Source organism: Protopterus annectens, chromosome 4.part0 (assembly GCF_019279795.1).
Source record: "Protopterus annectens isolate FY-2018-M chromosome 4.part0, PAN1.0, whole genome shotgun sequence".
Classification (NCBI taxonomy): Eukaryota; Metazoa; Chordata; order Ceratodontiformes; family Protopteridae; genus Protopterus; species Protopterus annectens.
In genome coordinates, this window is record NC_056733.1 from 603,961,916 (window position 1) to 603,985,193 (window position 23,278).

Here is a 23,278-nt window from a genome sequence, read left to right on the forward strand (position 1 = left end):
TGTATAAATATTTAAAAGACTAAGTAAATTGATACATCCTATCTGCCTTTTTAGGGACAGCTGCTAGGCTATCAGGAAAACTGCAGGTGGTAAGATATATATCCTCTAAAATCCTTCTGTATTTTCTAAGAGACTGAAAAACATCAGCATGTTCCCCCACTGAAAACACTGAGACATTCTAGCAACAGTTTCAGAGAAAGAAAACCCCCTCACAGGGAGAATCAGAAACTGAACTCTCCTCTGAGTCTGAATCAGAAATCTGAGGACAAACACCTGACTCCATCTCAGCATCTTCCTGTTCAGATTCAGAATAATGAATCTGTTCAGGAAAAGAGGAATCTTTTTTTTAACCAAAAACTACTTTACAAGAAGGATCAATAGCCTGAATTACACCCCGAGACAGTCCCAGTAATCTACTCTTATCCAAAAAAATTTGAGGAGGAGTAAATACATGCCTTGTTTTCTATTTCTTTTTGACAAGAAAAAAGAGGCCAGTCATGTGACTAATGGCAGCTACTGCTTCTCCAGGATGGGCACAACATTCTGACACAACAGGGAAACCTTCCTTGTTCCCTATCCCAGGATGAATAACAGTGGCTCAACCTTGCCCACTGAGGAGACTCCAATGGCTCCAGAGGATGTAGCTAACCCCTGATCCATAGTGGCTGTAGGTGCTACACCAGAGAAATCCAGGGTAAAAAGATAAGTAGTCTGAGGTATAACAAATGACTACAACAGAGTCACCCACCTGTAGCTGAAGCAAATTGCTATCTTGATGTGGTGGCAAAGGCTGTTTGCTTAACGTTTTCTTTTTGTGGCTGGAAAAAGGACCAACCATGGGACAGGTAAGTCTATTCCATGGTAAAGCCAAAAATGGTGTTTCTTTCCCAGGGAAGACAAGCAGCAAATGTTGGTAAAACTACCAGTCCACAAAAGTTATTTTTTACTGAAAAAAAATACAGTAAAAAGCAATTTAAAACACTATGGTAGACCTACAACAGAAAAATAAACATTTTTTCCACAAAAAAATGTTTTCAGTTAGCTAACACTACTTTTAAACTGACAGAATAAACAAGTGTTCAGTTTAAAAGAACAGTACAATATTCAGACAGTCCTTTAAAACACAACACTCCTAGTTTTAAAACAACTTCCCTGAAGAGGAATGTAATCAAACTACAATAAATTTAAGACAGACTTATTTGCCCAGCAAAGGAAAGCAAAAGACGATTGTCAATTCTCAGATGCCTCAGAGGAGCATACTTCTTGGCAGCAGTAAAGCTCTGGAGGGCTTCATGGCCATGCTTGTCTTTTACATAACTCAGCTTGACAGTTTGGGCACAAGATAGATGCCCTGAGGCTTTGGAAGCTGGCCTGCTGTTATATCCTTGGCAGGATACCCATATAGCTAAGGCTACTGCAGCAGTGGTTAATAAAAATATCTACATTTTAATATCTGCTTGCCCCTCATATCTGATGACTACTGCAGCCTTTCATCTGCTTTTCCCCATCTACTCCTTCATGTCAGGGGTGAGAGATGATCATGAAGAGACCATCACCAAACTGGCCATGAAGGGACTGTATGATGCTGGCCCTGAGATGTGTGCTGCACAAATGAGATCACAGTGCTGTCCTGCTGATACATGCACATGTCTGTGTCTACTCCTGATTTTTTTTTAACAATGGTAGTGCAATGTTTGGCAAGTCCTGGTCATGCAAGCTGCCATAACTTCTTCAACCTCTGTCTGTGGTCAGTACAGCAATAAACCAGACCATTTCTCTCCCCCAGTTGGGCAAGCCAGTATCAGCTATTCACTTCATCAGCTCCTTGAATGCCCAGGGTGCAAGTCCCTACTGAAAGGTTTGGGTTCTTGTCAGTCATGGAATATGCGAGTAATTTTAGTTCCACTGTAGGTGTGACAGCATATGGCAATGGACACATTTTATTTATATGGTTTCATGTGTCTTCTGGCACTCAAACCCTTCATTCTCACCAATTCTTTGTCAAACACTTGCTTTTCATTTGCCAATAACTCTGACAAATGTTTGCTATGACTTATCAGTTTCCATCTTGTACTGCCATGTTTAGAAACCTTAAAGAATAACAGCTCTAGTCAATTTGTGCTTCCGTTCTCTGACAAACAGCAGTGGACCCCTCCCATCTATATACAAACAAGCCTAGCATATGTATCTTCCAATTATTTGGTTTGTTTGCTTTTAAATGAATAGACAGATCAAAGAATACCTTATAGCAAAGCCCTGAGCACCAAAGCTTAAAAATCTGCAACTGTTTACATCGGTTACATGGTTCAACCACACTACAGGATTGCAGAGTTTCAATATGACAGTCTGTAGATGTGCAACACACAGTGCGATTATTCTTGATGAAGATATGGAATAATAAAAACATTAACAAACTAATAAACAGAGAAAACAATTAGTTCATCAAACTTTCAGTTGAATGCTTTCATTTTTTCAAATAAAATGACTTAATCAGACTAATTACAGACTCTATTCCGTCTACTTAATTATTTAAGAAACAAATCATGTGATTATTATTCGCCAATAAAATCAATGCTTACATGGTTTTGACTTAAGTATACATTTCAGATTCATAGCATCATTAATTCCAGCAACAGTGCATGCATTTAAAAGAATCTGTGATCAAACCTTTTCATCAGCACATGGAGTGTATAATTAGTCTGATGAAGTAAGTTTTTATTTATAAAAGAAAAAGCACTTATTTGAATATTTGGTGAATTCAAGTTGTTTTCTCTGTTTATTGTTATGTTCACACTTTTTTATTTTATATTTCATTTAAGTTAATGGCTTGTAATCTGTATTGGGCCTTCTATTTAATATTAGATGAAAATGTATGATTAGGACTAATGATAATTTAGTCATACTGAACTGTATTAGTGGTACCCAGAAGAAAATAACACTTTGTACCAGACTATATTGCCTCTAAGACAGTACACAATATTATATACAAGGCAAAATTAAACTGTTACCCATTATGCCTAAAATAGTGACATGTATAGATAATCACTAAAAGTTGTAGAGGTTTAGCATGGAGTCTAGTATAATTTTGCTCATACCTTGTCATGATAGCAGGTTCTATGCTGAAAGTGAGATATTGTTAAATGCCCTTTCACCTACTATTAGTACAACAGATGGCATCTTCAAGCGAATGCACACATTACTCTTGGAATCAAAGTGAATACTTGCCAGTTTCAATTTCCAGCTGTTGAGATAGTAGAGAAGTACAGCAGAGGGTATACCAATTTAGAATGAGTGTGGAAAGTAGCTTTGAGGTTGTGGATTTAATTGGGGTCAATTAGTCGTTTATGGAGTGGCAGGGTTGTTCACAGAAGTTAGAAAGTAGGATGAATTTAATACCTGCTGTTTGGCTGTTGAGGGAGTTCACAACAGCATGGAGATAAAGGAGTATCCCAGATGACTGGAGAATAATAACATTCTCAAGGAAAGAGGAAAATAATAAACAAATATCATTAAGCAAATCAATAAATAACCAAGCATACTAGTGCTAGTGTTCAAGAATAAAGGGGACATTTATAACTGGGGATAGTACAGAGGTATCAAACTCCTATCACACTGCATGAAAGTTTTAGAGAGGGTGACTGATAAACAAATACACAGAGTAGTAGAATGTAAGATGGAAGATGAGCAATTCAGCTTCAGATCAGGATGTAGCACAACTGACTTGACGTTTAAGGTGAGACAAATACATGAGAATAAGCTATTGGTGAAGAAAGAGTCCAACTGGGCATTCCTAGACTTTAAAAAAGCATAAGTCAATGTCCCAATAAAGTTGATCTGGACACTCCTGCAGTGGCTTGAAGTCCCAGAAACATTAGTAGAATGAGTGCAGGTTATGTACAAGAACACAATGACTCAAGAATGAACAGTGTTTGGTCTCACAAAAGGGTTCCCTATAGGAGTGGGTGCATATCATTGTGCAGCTCAGAGCCCACTGCTGTTCATATCAGAGAGGGACTACATTAACAGACAGGTTGGACAGGACAGAAGATGTAGCATTACAGGCAGACTCTGAGCAAGAACTTCAGTTTTGCATTTCATTCCCCTATCCTTTGCTGAAGACATATGGTTTGAAACCGAGTACAGATAAGACAGTTGTAATGGCAGTAAAAGGGGGAAATTGAAAGAAGCTGAGAATTAAGATAGAAGAAAAAATAGTTAACAGTTTCAAGTATTGGGGAGAGGTGGTTGAAAAGAAGGGAAGTCTGAATGAGAAGGTCAATGCTAGAAACAGAATTGTCAGGGTTAGTGCATGACAGAAGAAGGGCAAAGAATTTGAAAAGTAAGAAGTAGAAAACAGTGGTACAACCAGTACTACTCATACCGCTCAACCTCTTACAGCAAGAAATCTGGACAACGCCATCGATAAAAATGGGACAAAGACCAAAAATAGGGAAAAGTTTTAAATGTTGCTCTTACAAACTTAGAACGTTGATAGAATAACAGGTTTTGCATTAACGTGAATTTTCTGAAGGATATGAAGTCTGAAACTCAAATGTGTGTCATTATTTTTGAACTTCAATCTTTAATGATTTACCATTAATTTGCCACAAAACCACAATTTTATGAAAATCAGATCATATGAGGCCAAAATCTGGACATTCTGTGAAAATCTGTACAGTTGAGAGCTATGGTACTGTATATGGTACAGAAACCTGGGCAGTAATGGTAGCTCAGCTGAGGAAACTAGAGGTGATGGGGATGAAGTGCCTGAGACAAGTGGTAGAATGCACACTGTGGAATAGATGAAGCCAAAGTAGCTTCAATGCAGAAAAGGTGTAAAAGAACAGATTACTGTGGTTTGGGCACATGTAGAAAAGCAGAAGACAATCCAATAAAGATTTGGGATGACAGAAAGAAAGCAACAGAAAATGAGGGTGTCCAGCAAAGATATGTGACAGTCAGGTATGGGTGTCAAAGAAAGTAGAAGAGTGGCAGTGGTACTGACTAGAGAGATGTGACAGCTAAAATGACACTCTGAATCCATGTAGAAAATGGGACTGATGATGATAATGATGTTTTCAGAGTAAAAGCATTCTTCTTGGAATTCAGATAACATTGCAAGGGTATATTCAAGCTCTGATAAATGGAAATTAAAGCCTTTGCCCCTTCTAGATTCAAAGGAAAGCAGGTTTGTTAGCTTGCAATAGAATTTAAGTTGTTTTAGGACTGTATCTACATTAGTGCATGCTTAATGCTGAAATGGAAATCTTGGGCTGCTATGATCCACAAAATTTTTTTTTCTGGAGCTGTGAGACAGTGGTCTTAAGAGGATGATATATTCTTACGAAAGGAAGGATTTTCATGTGCTAAATAGTTCCAAAGAGGATGGTTGGCATTTTGTTGGAATTAAATGCCAACATATTCCTATGTAGTCAGTATTACAGTATAAAATATTTCTGCAATTCTTTCTCTCTGCAGCTATGCCTGTCTTACTTGATTTCAGGGGTACAAGATAATCTGCATACATAGTTATTTGAGTAGTAACAGGTTAAGAGCTAGGTCCTTTATGAAAATTAAGAACAGACTAGGTCCCAAACCTGAACCCTATGCATCTCCCATTTTAAAAGTGTCAGAATCTGAGACAGAAAAACTTGAGGCTACTCCAAAAACTGTGTCCGCAAGATAGTTCTGGATCAATTTAAGAGGGCCTTCTCGAAATCCAGTTCTTTTAAATTTGGACAGCAATAATGAATGATCTACTATTTCAAATACTTTACTCATTTCCACAAACAAGGCTCCACTTAATAGAACATTCTCCATAATGGAGTAAATTGTATCAATGACAAAGATTATTATGGCTGTCAGGATACTGAAGTCTTTCCTAAAGCCATGCCCTGGACATATGACAACAAGCAGTACTTGTTAATGTATTCTAAAATGTGGCTGCACACCATTATTTTCAATAACGCTACCAGTGGGTTTAGGTGGCTAGAAGTCTGGTGGAGAGGGGAATTTGGGAATGGGAAATATTACAGCATGCTTAATTACATTAAAACTTCAGGGCCTGCAATTTTCAGAAATAAGGGGTGGACACTTCCAGGCTGGGGGTGTGAAGTGTCTAGTTTTTATAATAGATTAAATATTGTTGCAATGGCAATTTCTCTGAATCAGATAGATGGAAATATAATAAATCACAGACTGGAACAATGGTGAGATCAGAATAGGGTCTGGTATGTATAAATTGTAGAAGTCGAAGCTGCAACAATGTGCTCTTTTCTAGCCAATTCTGAGACACTGATGGATAAAGCCTGGACTATGATACAGTTGATCTGAGTTTGACTAGCAGCTCAGGCACCTATTGAAGAGTGCCAGGTAGAGTGCCAGGTAGAAAAAAGAATGACAAGACATTGGCTTGCTTACCTTTCCTGAGAGTAGTGAGGGGTAGGGTGAATTTAGGTGGAACATATAGTTTTTGAGCCCCAGTGGCAATACCAGTGCCTAAATGGGAGGAGTTGCTGCTGTAGATGGGTGGCGAAGAGGGACATGTCACCACACCTGACAACGCATTATGATCACAGTGGTATTGCACACCCAACTGATGATAGCAGCTCTGCACATCAGGATAGAAGAGCCCCCAGTCCCCTTTAAGAATGATGACCCAACTCTTAGTTTTGGAGAATAACTGAATATCAAACAGAGAAGCAAATCACTCTGACCCTGAGGAACAAATGACACAACAGAGCAGTGACAGGCAGCTTGATTGCCATGAAAATTACAGGAGGGGAAAAAGGTGTTATTTCATACTATTAACAAATATACTTCTGTATTATTGTCCCTGGGTGTTTGTGTGACAACTGTATTGCTAATTGTGTCCTTTATGGGAAAAGTGCAGGGTAACTTGATAGAATAATAAAAGCCACTTTTGCAGTCTACTGGAATTCTGTAACCTAGATCTATCTAAGGCATTCAACATGGTCTCTCACAACCTACTTCTAGACACTCTAACTACAATGTCCTTTGCCCCCTCCACTACTTCCTGGTTCAAAAACTATCTCTCTGATAGACAACAGGCAGTCAAATGGCAGGGTATACTATCACCTTTACTACCAACTACTATTGGCGTTCCACAACGATCAATACTAGGTCCTCTACTATTCACAATTTTCACCAATAAACTACATACCTCCACCCTGCATGCATCACTCATACAGTACGCAGATGACTCCACCTTAATCTGCTCAGCCCCATCCATAGCCTCCCTGCAAAACCTTACCCAAGAATCCTTCTGTTCCGTCGAGAAATGGATTACTGATATCCAACTTATTCTAAACTCCAACAAGACAAAATTACTTCTTTACCCTCAATAAATCCAAGACCATACCTACCTCCTTCACTATCACCACCAAAAATGCCACAACAATCTCTCCCTCACCCCATACTAAGCTTCTCTGTGTAATAATAGATAAAGATCTTCACTTTGATGTTCATCTCTCTCAAACCATTAAAAAGGTACATAAAAAGCTAGGAACTCTATACAAACACAAACCTTACCCAAGAATCCTTCTGTTCCATCGAGAAATGTATTACTGATATCCAACTTATTCTAAACCCCAACAAGACAAAATTACTTCTTTACCCTCAATAAATCCAAGACCATACCTATCTCCTTCACTATCACCACCAAAAATGGCACAACAATCTCTCCCTCACCCCATACTAAGCTCCTCTGTGTAATAATAGATAAAGATTTTCACTTTGATGTTCATCTCTCTCAAACCATTAAAAAGGTACATAAAAAGCTAGGAACTCTATACAAACACAAACAGTTTCTATCAGATCAAACACGAATCACCCTAGCCCAAACACACCCACTGCCTACCCTATTGTACACTTCCCCAATACTACTGAGTACAGAAAAAGTAATCAGAGACCTGGGGACCCAAGTCGATAGCGATCTCTCATTTGACACCCACGTTGCCAAAGTGGTTAGAAAGACTTTCTACCTTGCCCACCTTATCATAAAGGGATTCACATCCAGATCAAAGGAGGTCATTGTACCCCTGTACTCCTCCCTTATCAGGCCCATGATTGAGTACAATGCCCCATTTGGTATGTACCTCACCCGGCACTTGCAACAGCTGGAGAGACCCCAAAAGTACCTCACCAAGAGGATCAAGGGTCTCCAACATATGTCATATGCTGCCAGACTAAAGAAACTCCAGCTCTATTCAGTGGCATACCGCCTACTCAGAGGTGATCTGTGCCTGATGTACAAGGCCATGTCCAATCAGGAACTGATGGACATGCTCCACCTCAAAAAATCCAAATCCATCAGAACCACGAGAGCTAAAGATTTAAACCTCAGCACAAATATAAATAGGACATGCTGGAGGGACAGATTCATAACTCAGAGGCTTCCCATACTCTGGAACAGAATCCCAGTTCATGTTAGGCAGAGCCCCTCACTGACTCTCTTCAAGAGAAATCTTGACGAGTGGATGGGAGATCGTAGGTTTACCCCGGGGTCATCTCTGTGTCACTACTAGACAGAGGCACAGTAAACTAATTCTATTATGTAAGGGGGTCTTCACTGTGTCACTACTATACAGAGGCACAGTATTCTAAATCTATTCTGTACACTTTTGTACCATTACATGGGGTGGCGGAAGCCACATCACTATGGCTAGGCTTATAAATGCCCCAGGGCAGAAAGCCTAGTACTAAACTATGAAACTATGAAACTATAATGCACATCAAGAAAACAGACATGGACAAACTGGACTCATGTTACAACAAAATAGCAAAATTCGCAAATGAATCCACATTTAGAAGTCATCACTGTTTTGCCCTAAAAGACCTACAGTGGTTAGAACTCCCACAATTATATGGTTACCACCAACTAGTCCTCACCTACAACATAGTAAAAATCTCCACAAAGCCCCAGCCTTAAATCAACTACTAAACCAATACATAGTAAACCGTCCCCTGCGGTCATCCAGCAAAACCATACTCTGTGTATCTAAACCTAACAACACTGCAGGAAAAGCTCTTTTCTCTTATTTCATCACCAAGAAATGGAGCAGCCTCCCCCAGAATATCACCTCAGCTCCATCTGTATCACTATACAAAAAATTACTCAAGTCGCACCTCACATAGTCCTGGCTATGTCCTTGCATCACTTAGATGCACTCCTCCTCCCTCCCACTCTTACTACGCCATATTCTCACTTTTTACTATCCCTACAATACTGTACTAAAAATACTCCCATGATGAGCTTCTACACAAATCATTATGTTTTGCATTTGTATATTATCTCTTGTGAGATACCTCTTTTACTGCATAAGTAAATAGGGAGTATTTTGTAAAATATCTCTTTCACTGCATAAGTAAATAGGGAGTATTTTGCTCCCAGATACTCCTATCCAATTTCAACTATGTGTAAACTATGACTGCATAAACTATATAGAACAAACTATTGTATATATACATTTTTAATGCATTGTATTATATATCCTGTGTTCATATATATCGTGATTGTTTATATATATATATATATATATATATATATATATATATATATATATATATACCACTGTACTTGTTTTATGTGGAGCTTTTCTCCCCGGGCCACCGCTGTAAATGGACCTTGCTCCAGTCGGACATTCCCGGTTAACAAATGTAAAATAAAATAAAATAAAAAAATAAATAAACTTCTTCTGAGACACAGTAAACTTTAACACTCAGAAATATCCTTTGCACACTGCCAGGCTCTGTCCATATCTTTCAACATAACTTTAATGAACGGTGCTAACCAGGGTCTCTTGTCGCCTTGGTGTTTCTCAGCTCTGCAATGGAACAGACTATTCTGTGCCACTGTGAGAATATCAATAAATATATTAAGGACAACTGTTAGGTCTGCTTCATTATATTTTGACCCCCCCCCCCCAAATCTACTTTATCATGTTATATTAGAAGGATGGATTTATTTTTCTGAGATGGATCTTACATGTTGTTACAGGGATAGTTTTATCCTAGATTTGCTTAAATGTCTGGATATGATCATCCTCACTTTTCCCATGCAATGGTCATCCACACAGACAAAAAGAGGAAAAGACAACCCTGACTGACTCTGGGGGGGGGGGGTGGGGGGGTAGTTAAGCAACTCCTATACGTTCTGACCATCTTAGGATTGCTGGCCTTTCTGAAAGTTGCCACAACCTCTGCAGGCTCTCACAGATCCTCTTCTGTCACACTGGTGCTGGTGATTTTGAAACCACAAGCTCTGTGGGCTCAACTGCTTCTAGAAAACATGCACTGAGGAGCCTGGAACTTGATAACATCATTAATAGTTTTTCTCTCTTGTTCTTGCATTTGTAGCCTGGATTTTACTGCTTCACCAGATATCAAGGTTATATCAAAGGGGGCATGAATAAAATTGGCCTTAACATCCTTGGTGAATTCTGGGAGGCAAAACAAAGAATGCCACCTTATATCTAATTTCTGTACCTTCCATCCTATCTGAGCCATCTTTGGTATCATGAGCCATGTATATAGCTAGATTAGAAATAGAGCACATGAGGTTCCCGTCTGGTATCCCCTCCATAACCTTTGATTTTTTGCCAAGCATCTCTAGAATAGCAGCAAATAAACAATGCAGTTGACTGCCTTAAAAGTAAATGTGGATGATGAGTAACTTCCTCCTAGTCTACATTTCTTAAGTGGTACCGCAGAGTCAGGCTTTGGAGGAGTGAGTGTCTTCTTGCCCTCAGAATGTTTGAAAGGCAGAGGCAGTAATACTAGTTGAAGGCTTGGCAGCCTCTGGGGAATGGAGAATCATTCAGCTTTTCCAGCTCAAGATGGTTATGTCTGTTTTAGAGGGTAGAGATCTCAGAGGCTGCACAGATCTCACACTGATTGGAGAAATTAATCTTCTTCAATTACATCAGACATGAATATGTTGGTTCTGCTGGGGAATTGTAGCCACAATTGCTACTAAACAGAAATACCTCCTTACAAAACAATGCAATTCTGTAACAAATAACACTCTATGACAATGTACTATATAAACAAAACCAAGTTACACAAATGCAGTCTAAATCCATAGTTGCTAGAAGATAAAAACAATCTGCAAATATTACTTCTGAGATATGGTTCCACATAAATAACTGCTAATAATTCTCCACAAGGGCAAACAGCAATAAAATGGTACTAGGACAAAGAAGGAGAGGCAAAAAGTCAACACCAGCAACAAAACATTCCAACAAGTGAATAAATGTAACGTAATGACTTTAATGGAAGGAAGCACAAACAAGGTTAATGAACAACTGGCAAAAACAATAATAATAATATAAACATACTTTATTTAAAAAAAGACACTTAAACTGTTAGCCTGGTGCTGTTCTCTTCATTAAGGCAATAATAAACCATGGCAAAAGAGATTCAGGGAAGGGTCTTTAGGGGCACAGCATTGGGGGTATTTGAGAGGGGCTAGGTAGCCAGGAAATATTTGTACTGCCAGGCTAAGTTCTACTGGTAATGAAGATGGCACTCCAATATTAGCTTTATGATTTTTTCTTAATTCTTGTACGACCACAACACAGTAAAGCCATATACTGGATATCATCTGGATTTCACCACCATCAGTACAAGTTGCAAACTCAGACATCATGGAAACTGAGTGTACTGCACCATGCCAGACCTGCACTTCTAATGGCCATGCAACGTCACTGATGGAGACTATAAAAAAGAGGGTTATATCTCTAAAACAGTCATTTTTAGTAATATTTTGGACAACTACAGATATTCAATTAGAAGCCACAGTTTATACATACATATGTATTTTATATATTTTTTTAAATTGGCCTGGAAGGTAAGCTTGACGGTCAAGAGGAGGACTACAGTTAATAATGATGATGATGATGATAATAAAAATAATAATAAAAACATATCATAACTCCCATTTTTTTCTGCATAGTTTAAATGCAGGAAGACATCACATTCAGAAGCAAAGAAAGTACAGTTGTGTAAACTTACCATTACAGCATATGTTCTAATAACAGATCACTGTTGCAGCAGCCTAAACTATTTGGGTTCTACCCCTTGTGACCGGCACTCTGTCAGGAGCTTGAGAGGAGCTCCATATAAAGACAGAGTGTGAATATCCTCAGAGCACTTTTTGCCTACAAAGGGAAGCAAGAACCCAGAGAGAACAATGCTAGAAAACAACACATCAGAAACTACGTACAAAAAGGGCATATTCATTCACAATCTAACAACACAAAAGGATAAAAACGAAAATAAGAAGGCTGAATGGAGCGGTGTCAACTACAACAGTAACCTGTTAGGATATCTACTCTTATGATAAGATTACTTACACAACTGTAGTAAGTTCAACATATAGATCACTGCTGCAATGGCCTAAGCTACTTGGGTAGACTACCATAGCATAGAAACTAAGGAGGGTGGTGGCAAATAAATTCAGAATCTAGGGGACCCTGGAGAATGGTGCTAGCAAAGCCTGTTTTGGACCTGGAAAATAAATCAAATTTGTAATGCTTTGCAAATGCATGCAGAGAGGACCAAGTTGCTGACCCCAGAATACTTCTGGAGTTCACTCCTTTCTAGAAAGTCACAGAAGAAGCCAAATCTCTTGTAGACTGGTCCCTAATCCTGCCTCGAAGAGTCTTACTATGGTGAGTATAACATAAATCAATAGCATGAGACAACCAACTAGAAATTAAAAAAAAAAAAAAAAAGTTGTTGGCATTCTGGTGGTTTTCCAACCACCTAGAAATAGCCTGTTTTTACACTAGTTTTCTTTTCCCCTTACCTTCATAGCAGGCAAACAGCCAATCAGCTCTCCGGATGGTTTGAATTTTGTCAAGGTAGTATCTGAGCTGCCTGTGAACATCTGGAAGAATCTTTTCTCCCTTGTTCTTGGGCTCAGGAAATATGACAGAGATTAATAATCTGGCTTTAACTAAACTCAGACCACTTTAAATGTAAAAGAAGGATTAGTTCTCAAAGAATTCCTGTCTTTGTGACAAATGAAGTAGGGCTGACTCACCTTAAGTGTATGTAACTTAGATACCCTCCTAGCAGAAAGTCAGATTAACAAGTAAAACAGTCTTCCATGTTAAGAACCTCAATTCAGCCTGATAAGCTGGTTTAAATGGAAAGAGAGCAAGCTTTTCAAGCACAAAGTTAATATTCCAAAGAGGAGCCACCTGTTTCCTAGATGGATGGACATGCAACACCCGTTTCAAATACTGTTCAACATGAGTATAGTAACAAAAAGGGAAGGGGGAGTTAAAGAGCAGATAAGCAAAACTGGCTGATAAATGCACCTTGACAGAGGAATAAGAAAGGCCATAGGATAGTAACTTGCACAAATAATCTGCAGCCAGAGGCAGCTGGGCCAGAACAGGGTCTTGGTTCTTGTTCTGGATCCACTTACACATATACGAGTTCCTGGTAGTAGTTTGTTTACCTCCCTTATCATCTGCTGCATGTCTTTAGAAAACAAGGTGCCTAAAAGCCATCAAACTTCTATCACTTAGCCCTTAGTTAAAAAAAAATTAGGCTGGGGTGTATCAAACAAATCATGTCTTATGAGACCAAATCCATTCTGTGGGAAAGCTTTTGGTAACTGCCCTTGGTCAGACTGAAAAGAGGGGAGAGACATTGTTGCCTTGACCATAAGGGAGTCACCACCACAGTTTTTGCAGTCCTTCTGGATTTTTAGAAGACCCCTTGATATCAGTGCAAAGAGTCAAAAGGCATAGAGAAACATTTCCGTCCATGACAATGAGAAGGCATCTGTCTTCTAGGCCTGTTTGCAAGGAATTCTTCAGTAGAATATCTTCAGTTGTTTGCCCTGACAGGAGGCAAACAGGCCTACTTTAGGTGTTCCCCACAGTTGGATCAATTGTTGGAAGACTAAAGGACAGGATGAAGTTTCCATTCAAGGAGTTCTGCCCTGGTCCTGCTGAGCTCGTCTGCAAACAAGTTTTTTCTAATGGAATTTATGAAAGCTGAAGAGTCAAACTGAGCCTATATTTCTATCTACTAGGCTATCACAGCAAGTCTGAAGAGAGGGTAAGATCTGGTACCCCCTTGTTATTTTATGTACCATATCACTGTGGTGTTGACTGGGTAAATTTGCAGAGGTCCTGGGGACCAGAGATAATGTAAGACTTTCAAAGCATTAACAACTGCCAACATCTCTTTCTGACATTTATGTCCTTCAATTTATTGAAAGGGTTCCACAGAGTTTTCATTTTATCCTCTTTAGAAGTTGCTCCCATGCCAGGTCTGATATATCTTTAGAGACAGAGTGGTGGTGGTGGTGGTGGGGGGGGGCTGGAAGGGAGGATGGGAGACCTGGATTGCAAGAGATATGGTTTACCCACCATTGAAACTCCTTCTTTACAAATGCCAAATCTGGGATCTGAAAAGATAAAGGGTGTGGATGTTGAGTTCAGACTGATATGACCCACTACTGGATCTTCCTCGAGTGGAGTCTGGCTGGAGAGAGCATGAGAATCATCAATGCCATGCACCCCAAAATCCTGAGATACTCCCCTGCAGATACCAGGCTCTCAATAGAAAGAAAAATCAGGAAAAACTGCTTTCCCCAAGGAAGAATCTAACAGACTTCTTGGGAATACAATCCTATGAGAAGGGATAAGAGAAGATTTATGAAAGTTTATTTCAAAACCCAGAGTGAATAGAAGATTATATGCAGTTGCTAAAGACAACTGACAGTTGGAAAAAGGGTCTACAAAGATAAGACAGGGTCTACAAAGATAAGGCAATCATCGAAATATGGAAAGATGTGAATGCCTTGAATTCTTCAATAAGCAGTGACTGCAGCCAGACACTTTCTGAGTATCTTTGGTACAATGCAGAGTTCAAAGGGTAAGACAAAGACTGATAATGTAAGGCAGGCACACCAAATCTTAAAACATGCCTGAATTACACACCAATGGAAAGGTGTTGATGGTCATCCTTTAAATACAGTTTTACCATCAAAGCTAGAGGAGGGAAAAAGTGACTAAAGGGATAACATTTTATACTTAAGAACCTTGACAAAAGTATTTAGAAAAAAAAGGTCCAGTGAAGGCCTGCAGGATCCTTCCTTCCTCTGGTACCAGAAAATTCTTGAATACAAGCTTCCACCCATTTGACATGGTGACACTGGATGTCCTTCAAGGATGCATCTGCAGTCATAACATATGGGTTGTCCTGCCTCAGGCAGCCCTTCGGTCGGCCGGATTCCAAAGTCTGGGTCTGGCCTCGGCTGATGTCGCACCTTCCCCGACGTCAGAGCGTCTGGGGTATAAAAGCATCAGCCGATGCCATTTTCCTCAGTCTTTCTTGCCGCGTGGTGCCCGAAGCAGAAGCTGTTCGCAACTGCCGGTCGGTCAGATCCAGTGAATTCAGCTACCGAAGACTTCGAAAAAGCTAAGTACCCTGTTGGGGACTCTTTCTTGCCTCAGCCGATGTCAGACAAAGTAAATAATTGTTTAACTTGTGGGAAACAAATACCTCATAAGGATTTCCATTCCTACTGCCTTCCTTGCTTAGGCCCAGACCACGACGTATCGTCCTGTTCAGCCTGTGCTTCCTTCAACCGACGAACTCTTAGACGTCGGTCGGAGTTTGCAGAGGAATTTTTTGGGGCTACTTTTGCATATAAAATGCCGTCGGAGACTCCGACTTCGCATTTGGTGAAAAAAACGGAAGGACAAGGACCGACACTCGCGCCCCGCGGTTTTGGCTGAAACCACGGTAAGGCCTACCGCGAGTGTCTCGGTTTCGGCCAAAACCGAACCCTCGGAGATTCCTTCTTCTGAATCCATTCAACCGACCACCGCGGCCCGGGAGGCCCCGGCTGTGTCGGCTACCGAATTACCTACCGAGACCAGTGTCCAGGAAATGTCCGACACCATACCTTTGGACATTTCTACTCCAGCATGTGGGGCAGCTAGGCCCCCTGCTTCCATGTCAATCAAGGCCTTCTCTAGGGCTAAAGCTGCAAAACTTTCTAAAACTTTGCCTTCTAAGACTACCTCCCAGAGGCCTTCCTCTAGTTCCCAGATCCTCAGCCTTGCAGAGGACCTTATTTCTTTGATTAGAGGTTCACAACCTCACCCGGACAGGGCCTCTCACCCTCCACCAGACAAAAGGCCCAGGACTGATCCCTCTGACCCACATTCTTCAGATGACTCCACGGATGGATCTGAGTTGTCAGACCACCAGGAGGGGGCCTATTCGCCCTATGAGGATTCTGATGCTGAAGAATCTATCCCTTCGGCTTCCCCTCCTGAAGAGTTTTCTTTTGGTGAGACTCTACACTCCATGAGAGAGCATTTTCAATGGCAAGGTCAGGAATTCTCTGATTCTAGAAAAAGATTAAGGACCTTTTTACATTTGCCTCAACATAGGCCCTTAGCTATACCTCCTGTTTTGAATGTAATTGATGATGTGTACAATGATGTTAGTACAGCCCCTGATACTCTCCCTCCGGCCCCTGCCAAACCTGATAGATACTACAGGGTGCCGGATTCACATTTCCATCTGTATAAAGCCCATTCTGCAGACCCAGAAACTATTTCTCAGGGCCCTAAAGGGGTTGCGGCCGCCACTGCCAAAAATCCTCTACCCTCTGAAAGAGAGTCTAGAGCTTTAGAGAGATGGGGAAAGAAGGTATATACTTCTGCAACTCTTTCTGTCAGGGCATTAAATTGTCAATTTCATATGATACAGTACCAAGAGTATTTGTTAGATGAAATGAATAAGAAACTTTCTTCTACTGAACCTCTTGACCGTAAATCCCTACAGGATTTGATACACAACTCACAGCAGGTTAGTAATCATTTCTTAAAATGTGGCTATGATGCATTGGAGGCTTCATTTAGATCAGCTATGACTGGAGCAGTTATTCGCAGGCATGCCTGGCTGAAGGAACAATCTTTACCAGACCATGTTAAAGCAAAACTCCTGGATGCTCCAATGGAGAAACAAAATTTATTTGGCTCCTCTGCTCAGGAGGTCTTAAAAAAGTTTGAAGAAAAGGCAAAATCTATGCAAACAGTTAAGGATTTCCTGCAAGTACAACCACAGAGATTCAGCAGAAACTGGCCTACTAAAAATTGGTCCTTTCCAGATTCTGACAGAGCCCAGAGAGGCAGGAACAGACGCCCCAGAGGCAGAGGCCAATCGAAGGGCTCCTACCGAGGCAGTCAGTGGCAGCCTGCCAACCAGAGGAGTAGTGCAACAGCAGCAGCAACAACTACTACACCAGGACAGGCTCAATGACTTTACTCTGATTCCGCCTACCAGGGCTCAGCTGCAAGCACCCTTGGGCGGAAAGCTTGCTTTATTTTCAAAAAACTGGCATTTCATTACAAGGGACACATGGACACTGCAAATAATAGACAAAGGATACAGGTTTCACTTCCACACTTTGCCAAAGAGAAACGGAATGCCAAACCTACCACCAAATCAGAGGGCAGAGGCTTTAAAGCAGATCAACAACTTGCTTCAAATGAAAGCTATAGAAAAGGTACCACTTCCAGAACAAGGCCAAGGATTTTACTCCAGACTATTCCTTGTACCAAGAAAGGAAAATCAATGGAGGCCTATACTAGACCTGTCCGCACTGAATACTTACCTCATTGTGCCAAAATTCAAGATGCTGACCCTACAGCAACTTCTTCCCATGTTGGGCAAGGAGTCTTGGCTGGTGACTCTAGATCTCAAGGAGACATACCTGCACGTCCCTATTCGACCAAGTTGCAGAAGACACCTCAGATTTCTTGCAGGATCAGAGCATTATCAATTCTCAGCATTGCCCTTTGGCTTATCTACTGCGCCCAGAGTATTCACGAAATGCCTGGCATCAGTAATTGCACACTGCAGACTTCAGGGGATTCAAATCTACCCATATCTGGATGACTGCCTTATACAAGCGGACAACAAGGAAACTTTGATAAAGGACTTGGCCTATGCCATCCATCTGCTACAGGCCTTGGGATACACAGTCAACATCCAAAAGTCAAGACTTATTCCATCCCAAAGGATAACCTTTTTGGGTGCAGATCTGGACACAACCATCCAAATGGCCTTTCTCACAGAAGAAAAACAAAAACAACTTCCAGATTACTTCATGATTCTGACAAGACAAACTCAGCTAACTGCAAGAAAAATCCTGCAGGCCCTGGTTTATATGGCATCCTGCATAATTCTGATACCACAGGCCAGGCTGCATATGAAAAAATTACAATGGTACCTAAGGAGTGTATGGTCTCAACACAGTCACAGTTTAGAAACTTTGATACCAATCATTCCCTGCCTTCAAAAGGAGTTTCTGTGGTGGGCTCAGGCCTGCCAGTCCAACAGAGGGTTGCCTTTCAACAAACCAAAAACAAAACAAACCATCACCACGGACGCTTCAGACCGAGGATGGGGAGCACACATGGAGGGCAAATGTATCCAAGGCCTATGGTCTCAGGGGCAGCTACGCATGCACATAAACCAAAAGGAAATGCTGGCAGTGATGCATGCAATCGAGCTTTTCAAACCCTTCCTCCATCAAGGCCACCTGTTGATAAGGACAGACAACACCACGGTCATGTGGTATATAAACAAGCAGGGAGGCACACACTCCTACCCTCTATGCCGGCTGGCTATGAATCTATGGGAACTATGCCTGAAACTCAATATCCAACTACAGTCACAGTTCATGCCAGGAAAAGAGAACACACTGGCAGACAGCTTAAGCAGAACTACCATGGATACACACGAATGGATGCTGCACCCAGACATCTTCCAACTCATAGTAAAGGCATGGGGCATGCCGGAGATAGATCTGTTCGCCTCCCCCATCAACCATCAATTGAAGACATTCTGCTCAAGGACATACCACCCACAAGCTTGGAGGGTGGACTCTCTCTCTTTCAGCTGGAAAGCTCTAAAAGTATATGCATTCCCTCCTCTTCCATTACTGTACAAGGTTCTACTGAAGATCAGGGAGGAACAGCCAACAGTGAATCTGATAGCACCAGACTGGCCAAGACAACACTGGTATCCATTATTGAGAAGCATGTCACAGGCAAAGCCATGGCCTCTCCCCCTATGGCCTCTTCTTCTAACACAGAACAACTTCAAGATCATGCATCCCAACTTGAAAACATTGCAGCTAACGGCCTGGAAAATCCCTTAAACCCCAAACAAAATGTTTTATCACAGAGAGTGAAAGACATTATCATGGAAGCTCGCCGGCCTTCCACAAGGAAGACATACTCAGCTAAATGGAAAAGATTTCTCATTTGGAACACATCAAAAGGCACAGATGTGACAATGGCAAGCATGACACATATTCTGGAATACTTAGCAGAATTGTTCCACAATGGCCTGTCCTATTCTTCCATTAAGATTTATGCCTCAGCAATTTCAGCAGAATACAATGTGGATCCACCTATCGTCTCACACCCTCTCCTCAGGCAATTTCTGAGAGGGATCAAAAATATTAAACCTCCAAGAAAACCCCCTCTACCTGCCTGGGATCTCAACTTTGTGTTGGAGAAACTAACACTTCCTCCTTTTGAACCAGCAGCATCAGCGGATCTACAGTTTCTGTCTTGGAAAACTGCATTCCTTCTGGCAATAACTTCAGCAAGAAGAGTATCTGAGTTACAAGCATTAATGGCAGTACAGCCATTTCTTATCTTCCATCAGGACAGAGTTTCACTAAGAACCAATCCTACTTTTATGCCAAAGGTGGTATCTAGGGTATCCTTGAACTAAGCTATTCACTTGCCTATGTTCTTCCCAAATCCACAGAATAGAGGGGAAAAACTTCTGCACACCCTGGATATACACAGACAACTACGCTACTACTTGGACAGAACTAAGACTAGCAGAAAAACTGACCAACTATTTGTAGCATATGCTACTGGGGTGCAAGGAAAAGCAATTTCCAAACAGACAATTTCAAAATGGATAGGAAATTGCATTCGATTTTGTTACTCCTTTCATGGAAAGACAGTTCCAGAAAACATCAGGCCTCATTCCACAAGGGCCACGGCCACCACTACAGCCTTCCTGCATGGGGTGGCTACCAAGGACATTTTAGAAGCTGCTACTTGGAGCTCCGTGCATACATTTGCCAAACATTACAATCTCCCTTTATACTCCAGATCCAGAGCAGGTTTCGCTACTGCAGTCCTGCAGGGGATCTTAACTACACCATCCTTTTCTTAGTACCTCCTCCCCCAGATTAGCTATGGTATTCTACCCATATGTTATGACTGCAGATGCATCCTTGAAGGACATAGTACAGTTTTGTACCTACCATAAATGTAGATGTCCGATAGGTATGCATCTGCAGTCAGGTTTACCCTCCCTCCTACCCCTCTGTGGTATTCCTAGGGTACTTACCCCTCTTTCAGCTAGCTGGGGGAATCTATTATGGTGTATTTGTTTGTATATACATGTATATATTTAGAATTTTGCAAATGTTTGGAACTTTACTGCATTTATCCAAATTTAGCCTTCCTAGAGGGCACCTGGCATCTGGGGCAAGAAAAACTGAGGAAAATGGCGTCAGCTGATGCTTTTATACCCCAGACGCTCTGACGTCGGGGAAGGTGCGACATCAGCCGAGGCCAGACCCAGACTTTGGAATCCGGCCGACCGAAGGGCTGCCTGAGGCAGGACAACCCATATGTTATGACTGCAGATGCATACCTATCGGACATCTACATTTATGGTAGGTACAAAACTGTACTTTCTATTATTCTCTGTGCAAGCATCTGCTGCAGAAGGGGTGGAAACAAGGAGACTTGGTTCACAATGCAAGAAGGAATCACCGAAAACAGGAAGGGATTCCCATTGCCAGGTGCACTCATGCTGAATTACATTTAAAACATATATGCCCTTCACAATATACCCCAAGGGAAGATGAAGCTTTAAAGATATGGAGAGGTTGCCAGGGTGGGATGGGGAGCCTGAACAGGCAAATAGTCAAGCTGAATGTGAGGGAGGCTTTTCCTTGCATTTTGGGGCCTCCTTGCCATTGCCTTTTAAACTTCTGGTTAATAGCTCTTTACTACTAAAATTGCTTATTGAAAAAGAAAGTTTACATGTAATAGAAATTATGCTTTAGACAAGGAGAGTTGAAAAATCTGAGTTACCCCTTGAATCAGTTTTTCTCTTTCATCATACTGCTTGAGCACCTCAGCTGCAGATGGCCCACACAGAACTTCCTTGTCCAAGACAGAATTTAAAATGACAGGTTTTGAGAACAAAGGCACCAGAAGCAGAAGCTCTAAAGGCAAATCAGCATCATAAGCACACTTTAAAACACGCATAATAACACAAGCAGCAGGTGTTAGTGATCCATTCAAGGATTTTTTTTTTACCTCAGAAGAAGGGAGGTTAACAATTAACTTTTGCATGTTCTCCAAAAATAAAAGTAAACATTTTAACATATAAGCTTGACAGTTTAAAATTCTAAAATTTAATGTAGCAAAAGAATACACTTTCTTCCCGAACTTGTCAAAAGCCTTCCAACTGTTGTCAGAAGAAATAGGGGTTAGCAATAGTAATCTGTTCAGCAGAGGCATTTTTAGGCAGAGAAGTTATTACTGGATCTGCTGTGGTCTTGGAAAACAAATACTTAAGAAATCAAAGGTGCCCTGTATAAATTGACAGACTTCCTGGGGGCAGGAGATCGACTGTTAGGCAAATTAGAAGCAGTGAGAAAAAACATTCTTTAAAGGATGCAAAAACAGCTATAGCTGTAGGCATATCCAGCTGTAACAAATTATAATACATCTTGTGTGTCACAGGAATTTCATTTATCTCTCACAGAAAAAAAAAACCCTTTCAACTTAAATACAGTCTCAGAAGAAAATAAATCTTCAAGGGGAAAATATGAAAATGAAAGTTATGTATTTACTATAGTAATAGATCCGTGTTATCTCATTTTGGTCCAGTGGAACATTTGGGTTGTCAGATCCAATTCGATCTGACCTTTGCACCTTCCACCAGAGCTTTGGATCTGAGACCGACTCCTCTCCTATCCACAATTCCCTCCATCTGTCTGAATTATCTCAGACTGAGTTTGCTGACTATTCGAATCATATGAACAAAACTATCTTGTTACTAAACTGACAATGGAGAGGGACGTTCACTTGGAATACAAATGGATACACTCAGTATTTCCAAATGCAGACCTCTCTGAATCAAGCACAATTTCCCTTAAGAGCACACAGAGAACATACAGAGCTCAGGGTCTGGGTGCCTCTATTTGTCTCCCTCCAGGTCCCCAATAAGGCTCCCTACTGGCATAGTCAAACCAGTGCTTCATGTCCCTGTCCCAAGTAGCTGACACACACAGTCTGAGATATGATTTGCACACACACCTGGGAAAGGCTGGCACAGATTCAGCTGCTATGTCCCCATCTGCCTAGACTATAAGGTAGTTGTCACCACCATCAGAACCCCTGCCAGCTACTTTAAGGGTCTTACAAGGGTACCCAATTATACTGAGTAAAATTAATATTAATATAAATGGTAATTTTGACCAAACAGCAAGGCTTTCAGGAGTGGCAACAGTTATCACCAAATAAGTATGTGCACATACTTTCAAAGCTTAAATATTTTCTAAAAAGGATCAGCCACAATGAAAAGTTTAAATATATTTAATAATAAATAATAATATAACAAGAATATACTATATATATTAATATATATATATATATATATATATATATATATATATATATATATATATATATATATATATTTACAGTTTCAGTCCCAGAAGATATTAAAAAATTAACACTGATGGAAAGCTTCACACAGTTATAGAAAAAACAGGATATCTAATCTTACTATATTTTCCTGACTAATTAAAGAATTACTGTTCCTTAGTTAAGTTACTTACTACCACAAGGCAAGAACATGTAGGTGAGTGGTCCTTGCTGTCAGATCCAAGACAGAATGCAGAATGCTGAGGGCAATCTCTTACTAATATCTAAATATTATTTCTGAGTTGATTACACAATAACATCACATCTGATGATCTAACTCTGTTTCCCATACTCACCAACACTAGAAGGTGACAGGATTTTAGCACCTATGTATCAGCGTACACACATAGCTTTGCTCAGATCTCCTGGAAGTTATAAAACCATGAAATACTTCCCTTCTTTCTACAAGACTACAACCTATTCTCCAGCACAGACATTGTGCCTCTGGCTCCATT

The 23,278-nt window shown here is 40.7% G+C and overlaps 1 protein-coding gene across 1 annotated transcript in view; it reads right to left on the reverse strand.

The window, feature by feature from the left end:
• Positions 1 to 23,278, reverse strand: part of DNAH10 (dynein axonemal heavy chain 10) — a 5,879,077-nt gene that overhangs the window by 240,886 nt on the left and 5,614,913 nt on the right. The window lies entirely within an intron of this gene.